This window comes from Canis lupus, chromosome 4 (assembly GCF_011100685.1).
Source record: "Canis lupus familiaris isolate Mischka breed German Shepherd chromosome 4, alternate assembly UU_Cfam_GSD_1.0, whole genome shotgun sequence".
NCBI classification, from domain to species: domain Eukaryota; kingdom Metazoa; phylum Chordata; class Mammalia; order Carnivora; family Canidae; genus Canis; species Canis lupus.
Genome location: NC_049225.1, coordinates 78,350,904 through 78,364,203, shown reverse-complemented (window position 1 = coordinate 78,364,203; position 13,300 = coordinate 78,350,904). Strand labels below are relative to the sequence as shown.

The 13,300-nt window shown below is 35.6% G+C and overlaps 1 long non-coding RNA gene across 1 annotated transcript; it reads right to left on the bottom strand.

The window, feature by feature from the left end:
- Positions 1-663: 663 nt before the first annotated feature.
- LOC119871580 lies at positions 664-3,805 on the bottom strand. Its single transcript, XR_005358638.1, has 2 exons — positions 3,713-3,805; positions 664-1,145 (listed from the first exon to the last, which is right to left on the bottom strand). It is a non-coding gene; the product is annotated as an uncharacterized LOC119871580 (long non-coding RNA).
- Between the last annotated feature and the right edge of the window lie 9,495 nt (positions 3,806-13,300).

The following is a 13,300-nucleotide window of genomic DNA, read 5'->3' as shown; positions in this document are numbered from 1 at the left end:
TTTAAAAAGTATTTATTTTCCAATTCATTCCTTGAAGCCAATATTAATCTGATACTAATGCTAGACAAAGAAATTAAGACAAATTATTTATTTCCCATGAGCATGGAAACACATATGCTCAAAATAAGGACAAATTGGGGCTCCTAGGTGGCTCCGGAGGCACCAGCCTTGGTTAAGTGTCTGCCTCCAGAAGCCTGCTTTTCCCTCCATCTCTGCCACTCCCCCTGCTTGACCTCTCTCTCTCTCTCTCTCTAATCTCTAAAAAAAAAGAAAAGTGACAATGAAATTCAGTTATGTATTAAAGATTAAACAACAGCACAATGAAATAGGATTATCCCAGGAATGCAAATATGATGTAGCATCCGAATCAATGTAACAATTCATACTAAAAGAATAAAGGGTGAAAATCACATGATCATCTCAATAGATGCAGCAAAAGTAATTGAAATTTCACAACCATGAATGATATATATTCTTACCAAATGAAGACTAAAACTTAATAAAAGGAACCTACAAAAAATTTCCTTTATATCTAACTTAAAGGAAAATCACTCATTTTTGCTGTCAAGACTGACCACTTCTAATCTGCATTGTCCTAGAAGTCCGAACAAGTGCAATAAGGAAAGAAATTAAAATGAAAGAAATTAAGAATTAATATAATAATCTTAGAAGTAACCCTGTCTTTATTTGCAAACTGTATGATAATATAAAAAATCCAAAGGAATTTCACAATAAAAATAAAACCTGAAACAAGTCGAATGTTTATGATTTAGAATCTGTATAAAAAATTATTTCTGTAAACTAGCAATAAGCAATCTGAAGAGGGAATTTAAACACTTTCATTCACAAAATCAATAAGATATTAAATGAAGAACTTCCTGCAGATATGTTGATAGATCAGCCTCAGCAATCACACATCTCCTTTATATACAGCATTAGTAGCAGATAGCCGTAATAGCAAGAGTGGTTGAATCCTTAAGATAGTTTCACATTAGCCCAATCAATCTAAATCATAGGAGGTTGGGTTCCCAGTAGTGAGGGTTGTAAACTTGGAATATAATTCTTTCTTGCATATGATGTGTGGACAGCCTGTCTGTGAACCCTCTGAAGAAGACTTTGAGTTATTCATCTAGGGTAGGACTCCACTGTAACCACAAAAGAGATACTATGTGTTAGCATTAATCAAATTGATCCTTTATTCCTAAATATGAGAGGACAATCAAGATTAAAAGATTTAGGGCCATCAGAACAAAGGAAAGAATAAAGGTGATACAAACAAACACAAAAACAATACAAACAAAAATAATCCTAAAGGAACCAATTACTTCAGAGAAGAAAAGGATATGAGAAGCATGATTACTTATATTCCATTTTTACTCCACATCAGTAAAATTGAGTAAAAATTTGTACTCCACATCATTAAAATTGTATCTATGAGAATTTTCCCATACCATGAAATTGTTCTACTCTTTCAACTCAGAGATCTGGAACCTATATTTCCCAGAAGGAACTTACTTTAGTTGTTTTTTTCCCGGGATCCAATTCTCTCTCCACTTTCCCTACTGTGAGCATGCATGGACATGTATTTTCTCACATACATAACTTAAACTAATAGTCTTAAATAAGTGTAAATAAGTGTAATCACTTATTTTTCATTTTTCCAAAAATGTCAGTTTAGGAAGAATTCAGCCGTTGACTTACTTATATATCTAACGTGTATGTAGAGAAATTAGTTATTTTTGGAAGCTAGCGCAACTCTAACAAGAAACTCCTGTGGGGTTTTCGGTTTGTTTGTTTTTTGTTTGGTTGAGGTTTTTTTGCCACTAACTTTGAAGCTTATAACATGCTATTTATTGATCACTGGTGTACAATGTGTACACCAGTGACAATATTGACATTTTTATATCTTAGGTATTCTATATAACCTAATTTACTCTGACTTCCATAGAACAGAATTCCAGAAGTACCAGAGCACTTTAATTAAAATTACAAAGAATTCAGAATAAAATAACAATTTTTAAAACAGTTAGCAATATCCCCAAATATCCATATAGCATAAGGATCATTGGTACTTATGAATTATAAAGGTAATATATTAGAATGTAAAAAGGCTTAAAACCTCTGCTACTAGAATATTTGCCTCTAATGAGGGAAAATTTTCATTTATGGTGGGGGGTGGATGGAAAGTACTTTGCTCCAAGAATATGATTCAGATCTAAAAATCCTAGGATACATAGAACTAATTTTTGACTTTCAAAAAGTAAAATACATTTCTGGGGATGGTGAGCAGGGGAATTCATACACTAGACTTGAGCCTCTCATATATAACAATCCAATGCATAAGGAAAATGAATCCTGTTCTACAACTGTTGGGAGAATATACAAAAATTCTACAGCTGCAGAAAAGAAGCATGTGCAACACTTTTTTTAAATTAACAATGAAGACCATCTAAGATAAACTCAGGAATATACAAGCTTTGAAGCTACGTGGAAATAGCTTATTTGTAGAGCTACTGTCAAAATTATATTTCAAAAAATAGATGTTGGGGACACCTGGGTGGCTCAGCGGTTTAGCGCTGCCTTCGGCCCAGGGCATGATCCTGGAGACCCAGGATCGAGTCCCACATTGGGCTCTCTGCATGGGGCCTGCTTCTCCCTCTGCTTATGTCTCTGCCTCTCTCTCTCTCTCTCTCTCTGTATCTCTCATGAATAAATATAATCTTCTAAAAAATAGATGTAAACATAGGCATAACAATACAAAATAATACAAAACAGATCAAATTTGTAGATACAAAAAATGGTAGTGAATGACTTTTCTAATTGTCCCATTTTTCATAATAATTTTTTTTGTAAATTTTACATAAACTACAAGAGTTATTTTTCTTCATATTGATATTTTAGGAGAAACTAATTATGGTAAAAAATGTTACTTAGGTTTAAAAATTGTTTAGCTCATGTTTGGTAGTTTAAATTCTTCTTTGATCTTTACCACATATGGATATTTCTTGGGAAATCTGTTGACCTATTTATACTTTTTAAAATGTTTATCATTACTATTTCTATCTTTTAGCCCCTTGTGGAATTTGAGCTATGAAATAAGTATTCCTACTTTTGTCTACTCTTAATTATACTAATGTATATTTGAGAACAGCCACTTTTCCTACTGAAATGTCTCAAACATATTGACCCTGGAATAAAAAGAAAGATGAGCTGTAGATTTCCTTCTCTCTTTTGGGAAAGGCATATATCATCTATAAAACTTAAGTACTTTGTTCAAAGGCTATAAATGTAAACTTTTATGAAGGTCTGCTGATAGCTAAAATGATTTTCTCTATTTAAAAATCTATCCTAGGATTTAAAACTCTATTTTAAGACCTTTCTCTTTAGTTGAGGTATTTGGTCTACACCTGAGAAGACACATTGTTCTAGGTACATTGCTATTAAAAAACTTTATAATAATCAAAATGCCAAATATCTTTCTGAATCTCCAGTGGTCTTTCCAATAGGTGAAACATAAAAATTGCCATTCTCTCATACAAAGGAGTGGCAAGGAGGAAATGAAGATTGAAGGATTTCATTCCTTAGCATCCCAAATGCTGCTGATTTTTCTCTTATCTCCTGAAGATTTCATTTTCATCCTTCCTTAATAAGCTCTTCCCATCTCTAAGATCCCAATCTGTTAAGTGTAGCATCTCCCAAAATTAGTCCTTACCTCTTTTCCCCATTTAAACCCCTTGTTTCAATATCCCATCAGTCTGCCTCAGGTGTGTTGATGTCCCTAACATCCATCTACATGGAATTTTCCTCCCTGAATTCCAGAATCCTACCTCAGAATGTCTTGGATGTTGAAGTATCATGAGCTTATCCCACATGTACTTCTTTTCCACATTTCCTAACTCCATAAAAGGCATTGCCATTTCTCAAACTCCTTACCCCTCAAAACTTGAGGTTATTCTTTCTCTCAACATCTCAACATAGTCTATTAGCAAATCTTATCTGTTTTAATTTCATAGTCTTGCATCCAATTCTTTCTCCACACTTCATACCAGCACCCTAACTAACCAGAACATTTTTCACGCTAACTTGAGCAATACCCTCGATTGTCTCCCTCCTTTTACTTGTTTCCTTATAATCCATTTACACACAACAAGAGTATGTCTTTTATTTTTTTTTAAGAGTATGTCTTTTAAAATGTCAACTAAATCATGTTATTTGCTTCCTTAAGATAACCTCCAAACCTCTAAGTCCACTGGGAATAAAAGTTAGCCATTCCTATTGCCCACTGTACCCTACATGACCTAGCTTCTCCTCTCCTAAAGCTTCTACTGGGTTACTCTTTCCCAGATCCACAGCCTATTTTGCTACTTCTTAAACAGTTAAGGGATGTTGTGTCATTGAGGTCTGTGTATTTGTCCTTCCTACTGCCAGAAAGTCTCTTCTAAGACCTTCTCATTGTGTCCCTCCACACCTTTAGTCACTTTGCTCTTAAATTCTAACCTCTTCAGAGATCTCTCATGTAACATCGTACTAAAAAAATAAAGCCTTCTGTATAACCTTAGTGTGCCCAGCAGATGAAATTTGGTAACTAGTTTTCACCTACTCATTGTCATCAATCCCAAGAAAGATAGAGCATGCAAAGAGAAACAAAGGGATTGGATAAGGGAAGATTGAATAAATACCAGGATATTGGGACTGCAATATTGTGTTGAGGGTGAATAAACCAGGAGTTAGGACAGATAATCTCAGTAGTTTCCTGGCACAAATTCATTCTGTTTAAAGTTAATTAACCTCCTGCATTAGGGAAAGAGTTGGCAAAGGTTTCTGGAACACACATAGTGCTCAGAAACAACGAGTGATGATGATACAATGTTACCAAATTACTTTATTAGACAAATGCTAGTTATACCATTTCAGTAGTCTATGATTATATTAAAGTAGAAGTTGTCATAGAAGTTTACAATTTGATTTTACATCATAAACTCATGTTTTAGTTCCTTGGGGCGGGGGAGAGAGAAGACTAAATTATTTTTGTCTATATTCTATTTCCTGACAGCCCCAACTTCCAGAAAATAGGATAATCATGGTCTTGGATCACAATCTAAAGCAATTCTTCAAACTATCAGTTATTAGTTTACAGAATCTTCACTTCTATAGTGCAGAGTGGTGCCAGCTGGTGAGCCTTGAGCACAGGTGTGACCCACTTTAACTAAAATAATTATCAAAGCAAATGATTTTTTAAGGCAAGTTACATTAATGGGCAGTAAAGGTAGTTTTTTTTTTTTTTTTAGATAGTGTAATACTTTGATAGAACTAACTTTTAAACTATATATATTATATTTACGCATAAGAAATACATTAGTTACAGTGATAGAACACACTCAAGCATATAAATTCTATGTTGCCAAAATTTTAAGTTGCCTCTTTTCTTTTTTTTTTAATTTAAGCACTTCAAATCTTTTCCATGGGTAGAACAAGGACATTCAATAATCCTATTTTTTTAACTCTTTCTGCTTTTCATTGCATGTTAGTAATTAGATCTTCCTTGACCACCTATATTTTACTGACTTTAACTTGATCAGTTTTGAATAACAATGTTTAAACATTTTGCTTATGGCTTTGTCTGTTTTGTTTTATTTCATGTATTTCCTGGGATACTACAATATGAATGTTCTCATACAGGCTTGCTGATTTTTTTTCCAATTAAATCAGTGTATTTAGCTTCTGTCTTTACACATGGTTTCTATCTTATGTTTAAATTTTAAAACAAATAAATAAATAAATAAATAAAAATAAATTTTAAAACAATCAACTTGTGTCCAATATAACATCAGATATGGGGGGATCCCTGGTGGCTCAGCGTTTTGGTGCCTGCCTTTGACCCAGGGCGCAATCCTGGAGTCCCAGGATCGAGTCCCACGTTGGGCTCCCTGCATGGAGCCTGCTTCTCCTTCTGCCTGTGTCTCTGCCTCTCTCTCTCTCTTTCTCTCCCTCTCTCTCCCTCTCTCTCTATGTCTATCATGAATAAATAATAAATAAAATCTTTAGAAAAAAAATAACATCAGACATGGCGTAACTCTGCTTATGCTAAGGACAAAATTATGAACAATTAGCGTGCTATCAGAGCCCTGAGGAATAGATACACATACACACACAAGTATGTACATACAGACCAAAAAAAAAAATGGGGGGAGAGGTGATTAAACTATGCCTGGTAAAGAATAAAGCAACAGATTTTTAAAGTCCATATTAGTGAAAGAAAAATGTAATTTCTTTTAGAACACTTGGAGAATTTATTTCATTTCTAGAAAGAATATTCTAACATCTGATCTCCAGTCTATTTCACTAATCACGGAAGTGGCCAAAAATATTTCTATGTATTTTTAGGAGAAAGTAGTGACAATTTTATTTTGGCACACTAATTTTGTGATTTCTCAAGACAAGTCTGAAATAGAAAACACAAAAGCAGGGATAATAGAAGTCTTAGGATATGTGAGAATCTAGCAAGTTTAGAATGTCTAAACTCAAGATAATGACTTTGCCTTGGGTGTCTATAGAGTTAGTATATGGCAGCACACAGAAATTAGAATTCTTAAAGATATTGAAATAACGTCTGCATTTGCTGTTCTCATAAATGTATGACAAATCATTCACTGATAAAATGTATTGCTGCATACTCATGGCATAACTCACAAACTGACTGTCTAATTGACTCAAATAAGCATGTGCCCAAACACTTAAAATCACAATTACTACAATCTAACAACTTTATTTTTTTAATTTTTATTTATTTTTATGTTTTTATTTTTTTTCAATCTAACAACTTTAAAAGCCTTTATTAAAGAGCTATGTACATGGCATTTTCTAAAATAAATAAAAATTCTGTTTCTTCCTTAAGGAGCTACAATTTTAGCTACTTATCCTTTTTTATCCTTCTCCTTTGAGGTGGCTGCCTTGAAGTAAGTTTTGGAGTGAGGGGGGACCTACCATGGGATCTAAAAATCTATTAAAATTTCAAATTTTCTTTGTGAATATTTAAACACATGTTATAATGACGAACAATAAAAGGATGATCAAGGTTTGTATCCTTCACAGAAGAAAGAGTCTAGTGACAGGCTTTGGGGAAAGGGATTTTCAGTTAGGTTGTACCACCTTTGCTCCACTTATTCTACATTACGAGGAAATGTATACTGGTATGAATCGTCAGGTAAATTCTAAGATCTATTAGGAGCTTGGCTTTTGCCCTCTTGGTATATTCCTCTGGAGTCTACTAGGAAGAGATATTGGATCAAAACAAGATTTTAGCATTCTGGCATTCCTAGGCCTCTGACTTAATAACATTGTAATCATGTTGTGCCCAAGATTGTGTATCAGAGAAACCACCAAGGAGCTGACACCCATGCAAGCACAGGAGGGTTTATTTGCAAGCTCGAGTTTGGGTCCAAGTATACCCACACAGCGGAGCAGGGACTTGGACCCTGAGGTTAAGAGGTGTAGCAGTTTTATAGGGGCCGGTGGCCAATGAAATTGTAAAACATACAGAAAGTTGCATAGTCATGTTGGTCCACACGTAGGTGGCCAATTGAATTAAAATTTACCCTATAATGACCTTTTGAACTAGCCTATCACTCTGGTCAGAATTGGCGCACAGGTTTGGCAGGCAAAAGGTGGGGTTTACAGGCTTTGGAGGTTAGGGGTTCTGCATTCCTATATGAGTCAGTTTCTGGTAAGGGTGTGCTCAGCGGCTTGACTAGGGTAGGGGAGTGCCTTAAGCAATAAGCAGGTCATGTGGGGGTCATACAGGAGATGGCGGGTGTAGCACAAAATGGAGTTAGTCCTGCTCTGCTTGTCCAGGGGTAGGGGATTTTTGTTAAATTACTTGGGTCCCACAATCATGATCCATTTTTGCATGGCTTCATATGTCAGATGAAATGTAGATAGGGATGGGCTAACATTCTTGATGTTTCTAGTAGACTTAATTTCATAATTTAAAAAAGCATGATGATGGTGGACCTGGGTGGCTCAGTTGATTAAGTATCTGCCTTTGGCTCAGGTCATGACCCCAGGACTCTGGGATCAAGCCCCACACTGGGCTCCCTGCTCAGCAGGGAGCTTGGTTCTCCCTCTCCTTCTACCTGCATGCAGCTCTCCCTGCTTGTGTTCTCTCTGTCAAATAAATTAATTAGATCTTTAAAAAAGCATGATGAAATGCCAGTTCAAAAACAACTATTCCAAAATACTTTGTCTTATCCCATTCTGACTCTTTTTATTCCGTTGCCAGATAATCTTGGGATGCTCATGTGATCTCCTTGAATCTTCCATCTCCTTCTCTTAAACCCAAACATCTTTATTTCTATTCTTGCCACTCCTCTATTTAAAAGCCATCAGTTACTCCTCATTTCCTACAGAGTGAATTCTACGCCGCATACTTTCAAAGCCATTTGTATCCTGACCCCAGGCTGCCTATTCAGTGTATTCCCCATTAGAAGCTCTCTTCCTGAGCCACTATGTATTCCTTTAACCTACACATGCCTCTCTGGGATCATGGTTTTGTTTATTTTCCTCCCTAATGGCATATACAACCTTTGCTAATTCTGTTATCATTAAATGAATTTACTCTGGCAGGCCTATATTCTATGCAATTGTCTGAATGAACTTTTTAAAGTCACCTAACATATTTCAATATCTCTTGCAATTTTACGTTGTCCATTTTCATGTATTTTTTGTTATGTGACCTATACATCAAATTCTTCCAGTGATGGGTAGGTCACTTGTTCCCTTTCACTGGAAATATGTAAGAATAGAACAGATTTGATGGAACAGCTATACAAGGCATTACATTGCCTCTTGCCTGAGGGTATAGATTAAAAGAATAACCATGTGCCTTTTGATTCACTCAGCCTTCTCTTCTTAGGTGGTTTCATACATTTCTATGACAGTAACCATCCATTAATCTAGTATCCAACTATCTCCTTCTTTAGATTGTACTTTCTGAAATATTGATGTAAAGCAAAATAAAATTTAAAAATACAAAAATATAAATCTAAACAAATAATTAGATGAAAACATTCTTCTTCCAGAATCTACTATTGTCTTAGAAAGCAACCTCTCACTGCCAAGCACAAACTTGATGTTTTCCAGTATATATGCTATCTCATTGATGATAGTTATACCAGAAGCGACTTAGGTTGTAGAGGCAAAGCTTGTGTCTATCAATTTCCTAGTGCTCTTTGTAGACCTATATAGGACTGGTGTGTCAAGTAAACTTGGGATCGCAAAGTATTTATTTTTCTATTTGACTTGAAGGGCAACTCTATTTATAATACTCTATTTCTCCCACTACTCTTTTTTTTTTTTTTTTTTTTGCAAAGGCCTTTACAAATGTTATCTTAATTTATTCCTCACAATAATTTTAGGAGGTAGCAATTATCATTCTTTTATTTTGTATTTTTATTTAAGTTCGATTTGCCAACATAGAGTATAACACCCAGTGCTCATCTCATCAAGTGCCCTCCTCAGTGCCTGTCACCTAGTTTTCCCAACCCCTTGCCCACTCCTTTTCTGCATCCCTTTGTTTCCCAGTTAAGAATCTCTCTCATGGTTTGTCTCCCTCTTCCTCTGCCCCCATTACTTTTGTCCTTTCATCCACATGATACCATCCGGTCACTGGATCTTTCTCTAATCTTGCAATTCTTTTTGCCTTTCATTTTCTTTTTTTATGCAAACTAGTATTTTTGGGGGATGCCTGGGTGGCTCAATGGTTGAGCATCTGCCTTAGCTCAGGGTGTGATCCCAAGGTCCACGATCAAGTCCCACATCAGGCTCCTTGCAGGGAGCCTGCTTCTCCCTCTGCCTATTTCTCTGCCTCTCTCTCTCTCTCATGAATAAACAAATAAAATCTTAAAAAACAAAAACTAGTATTTTTTTTTTCTCTAGCAAATCCTGAAACTTTACCAATGTGTTAATAAACTCCTACATTCTGTGGTATTATTGGAAACTGTCAGTATGAGGTCCACACTTTCACAGAAAGAAGGCTGAATATGGAATATACCTGTGATTTTTGCCTAAAGGTGTTTTTCAGGGCTAAGGAGACCACTAGTTCAAGTTTAGGACAAGTCAGTGCTGGGACACAGGTGTCCCAGAAGAGACCTTCATCTAATGACAGATTTGGTAGATAAATACCACATAATTCTTACCCCTTAGTAGGAAGAAATGAAGTCTGTTATGTTGTCCCCAGGGTACCTCAGACCGTGCCCTCCAGGTATATACAGTGGTAACTGGTATTATAATAATACATACTTCATTGATCTATTTTTGTCACTTCTCCTCTCTCCAAACAATATTTTATTGGATAACTTCCTAAAGAAACAAATTGCATTCAAATCTTTGTTGTCCCATGTCAGCTTATAGGAAAACACAAATCAAGAGAGTTGGAAACAAAATAGGTCTTAGGAAGTAAATCCTGAAAGTGGGATGAAAAGATCAGATCATTTGTTGCACAAATGGTAGACATGACTACACTGCTGAAGTACTTCAGTTACTGAGACTCTAAAATGGTGGGAATTATGATACAATATTGGTAGGAAAGTATGAGCCAATTTAATGAATACTTCAAGCACTTAAGAAATATAAGGAATGCTATTAAATGAATCCTGGAGTTGTCTGGTGACTATAAAGGTAAACAAACCTTAGCCACAGACCTATTGTTGTGCTGCAGATAGTATGATTAAATAGAAAGGTTCAGCACACTTGCTAGCATGTGGTATACTGATGTTGATTTGCTAATCCATTTTTCCTAATCTCTATGAAGAAGGGAAAGCAATATTTCATATTTACCTGAAATGGATAGGACTTTATATTTATGAAAAAAAAAAAGAAAAAAAAGGACTTTATATTTATGACTGTGTCCTAGGGACATGTTAACTCTTTGGTACAAATGGACTTTCATTATATAGATCTCCCATAGACAATCAGAAGTCTACTCTGTTGATGTGATATGAATTGAACTTGTTAAGAAATGATAGCCTGGGTGCCTTTATAAAATATATGAAGATGGGAGACAAAGCTTACAAAGACCAAGCTTCCAAATAAAGCTATTACTTTGGGTGATTTTGGTGGGAGTTTATATGGGGCATGCTGAAACATCCAAGATGAAGACCTTTTACAAAAAAAAAAAAAAAAAAGTGTGTGAGAGGGTGCTTACAAGCCTTTTTACCTAAAGTTCTCTAAATTTGAAAGAGCTCATAGCACATTCTGGGATACAAATTGGATCCATTCAGCAAGTGATTTGGTCACTTGGTAGAGACAGAACAAAAGATCTGTAGTATGTTCAGGCTTCAGTATACATGATCTTCTCTATTATATCATTGAATCATTTGATCCCATGGAGCTGGAAGTACCTATGGTAGATAAGAATGTAGTGTAGAGTTTCTTACAAGTGTTAACGTGAGTGTTTCAGTGGCAACTTAGCCACCAAGAGTTCCAGGGCCTGATCATACCATCTGCAACTTAGCCACCAAGAGTTCCAGGGCCTGGTCATACCATCTGCAATTCAGAATTACTATCTGAAAAGTAGCTTCAAGCCTACTAAAGACCCTAGTAAAAATGAAGCACTTTACAATAGGACTGCAAATGATTATGTGACCAAAGGGGGCCCCATTATAAACTATATAGTCAGACCCAGCAAATCCATCAGACTGATTGATAATACCACCAACCTATTGTAAAATGGAAATAGCACATTTGGGATAAGCATGAAGAAGGTCTATGGGATATCACTAAGTCAGATGGACTACCATCGGGGAAAATTATATAGGCTATCTTTTTCAGTGGAAATAAGCTATTTTCAGACTTCAGCCACCCAGTGCATGCACAATGAGCACTTGAAATAGATAAGATATGGTAACATGGGAGACTTCTGTAGTATATTGGACCTGGCAGCCACAGACCAACATGGAGCCTTAGATAACACTACTGACTTAGGACTCAAAGCATTTGACTAACATAGCATCCTGCACAATATCCTAGATTATGTGTTAATGAGGTATGGCAAAGACACATGTCTATGAATTCCTCTGATCCCACCATATATGGCCTGGAAACTGAAAGCTTAATAGAACATCGGAATGAGCTTAAAATATGATGAAGGTTTGACTGCTGTTCTCAAGATGACACACAAACTTTGAACTGATGGCCATCCTATAGCTCTGTGAGCACAATAGCTAGAACACATAAGTTTGGAAGCTAAAGTCTGAAGTACGAGTAGGCGCTCCCATCATAATATCCACGAAATCACACGGACAATTTACACTTCCATCCTTGCAACTTTAGGCTCTAGTGGCCTACAGACTGTGGCTCCCAAAAGAGTGGCTACTTCTACCAAGAGAGGGTTTCTTCTAACATATAGCTATGGCTATTTCCCAGTCACATTTTTGAGTACTCCCACCATTTAGATCAGTAGCAGTTATTCACTCTCATTGTGAGAAAGTGTATTTGCTGCTACTAATTTGCCATAGGAAGAGAGAATCATATGAAAACAGATATTACTAGAATACCTCATTATGTTTCCATGCCTAGCAATAACAGTTGCAGCAATGATAGCCTGCCAAGAACATAACTCAGATTTACCACAGAGATAACTATATTAATAATAACATAAGAAAATAATAAAATACTTGTTCAAATAAATTTTCAAATAACTCAATGTTGTGCACAAAGCTTAATGCTTTTCTCAACTTTTTTGGATTATCTTCCTATTTATAAAAATAATGCATATAAACATTTATAAAAAAGTGATATAACAGGACAGCCCAGGAGGCTCAGCAGTTTAGCGTTGCCTTCAGCCCAGGGCGTGATCTTGGAGACTTGAGATCGAGTCCCATGTCAGGCTCCCTGCATGGAGCCTGCTTCTCCCTCTGCCTGTGTCTCTTCTTCTCTCTCTCTGCATCTCTCATGAATAAATAAATAACATCTTTAAAAAATTGATATAACAACACAAGATGAAAAGTAACATTTAATTCTCCTTTACCCTTTGAATCATTGGTGAGAAATAGCCAATTTCAACCATTCCATTTCTAGTGCTTCTGAAAATTATCATTTTAAGTTATATAGCTATATAAATTTTTAATTAAATAGCTTATTTAGATATCTCCATTGTTTGCCATTTTTAAGTTACGAAGAATTTAGCACACAACTTAGGATCATTCACTATATTTTCTTTTTTTCCAAAAATATTTAATGCACTAAGAGAATCTGTTTCTATTGCCTAGAACTAAATGAATGGAAGATGGAGGGATTCTTTAGA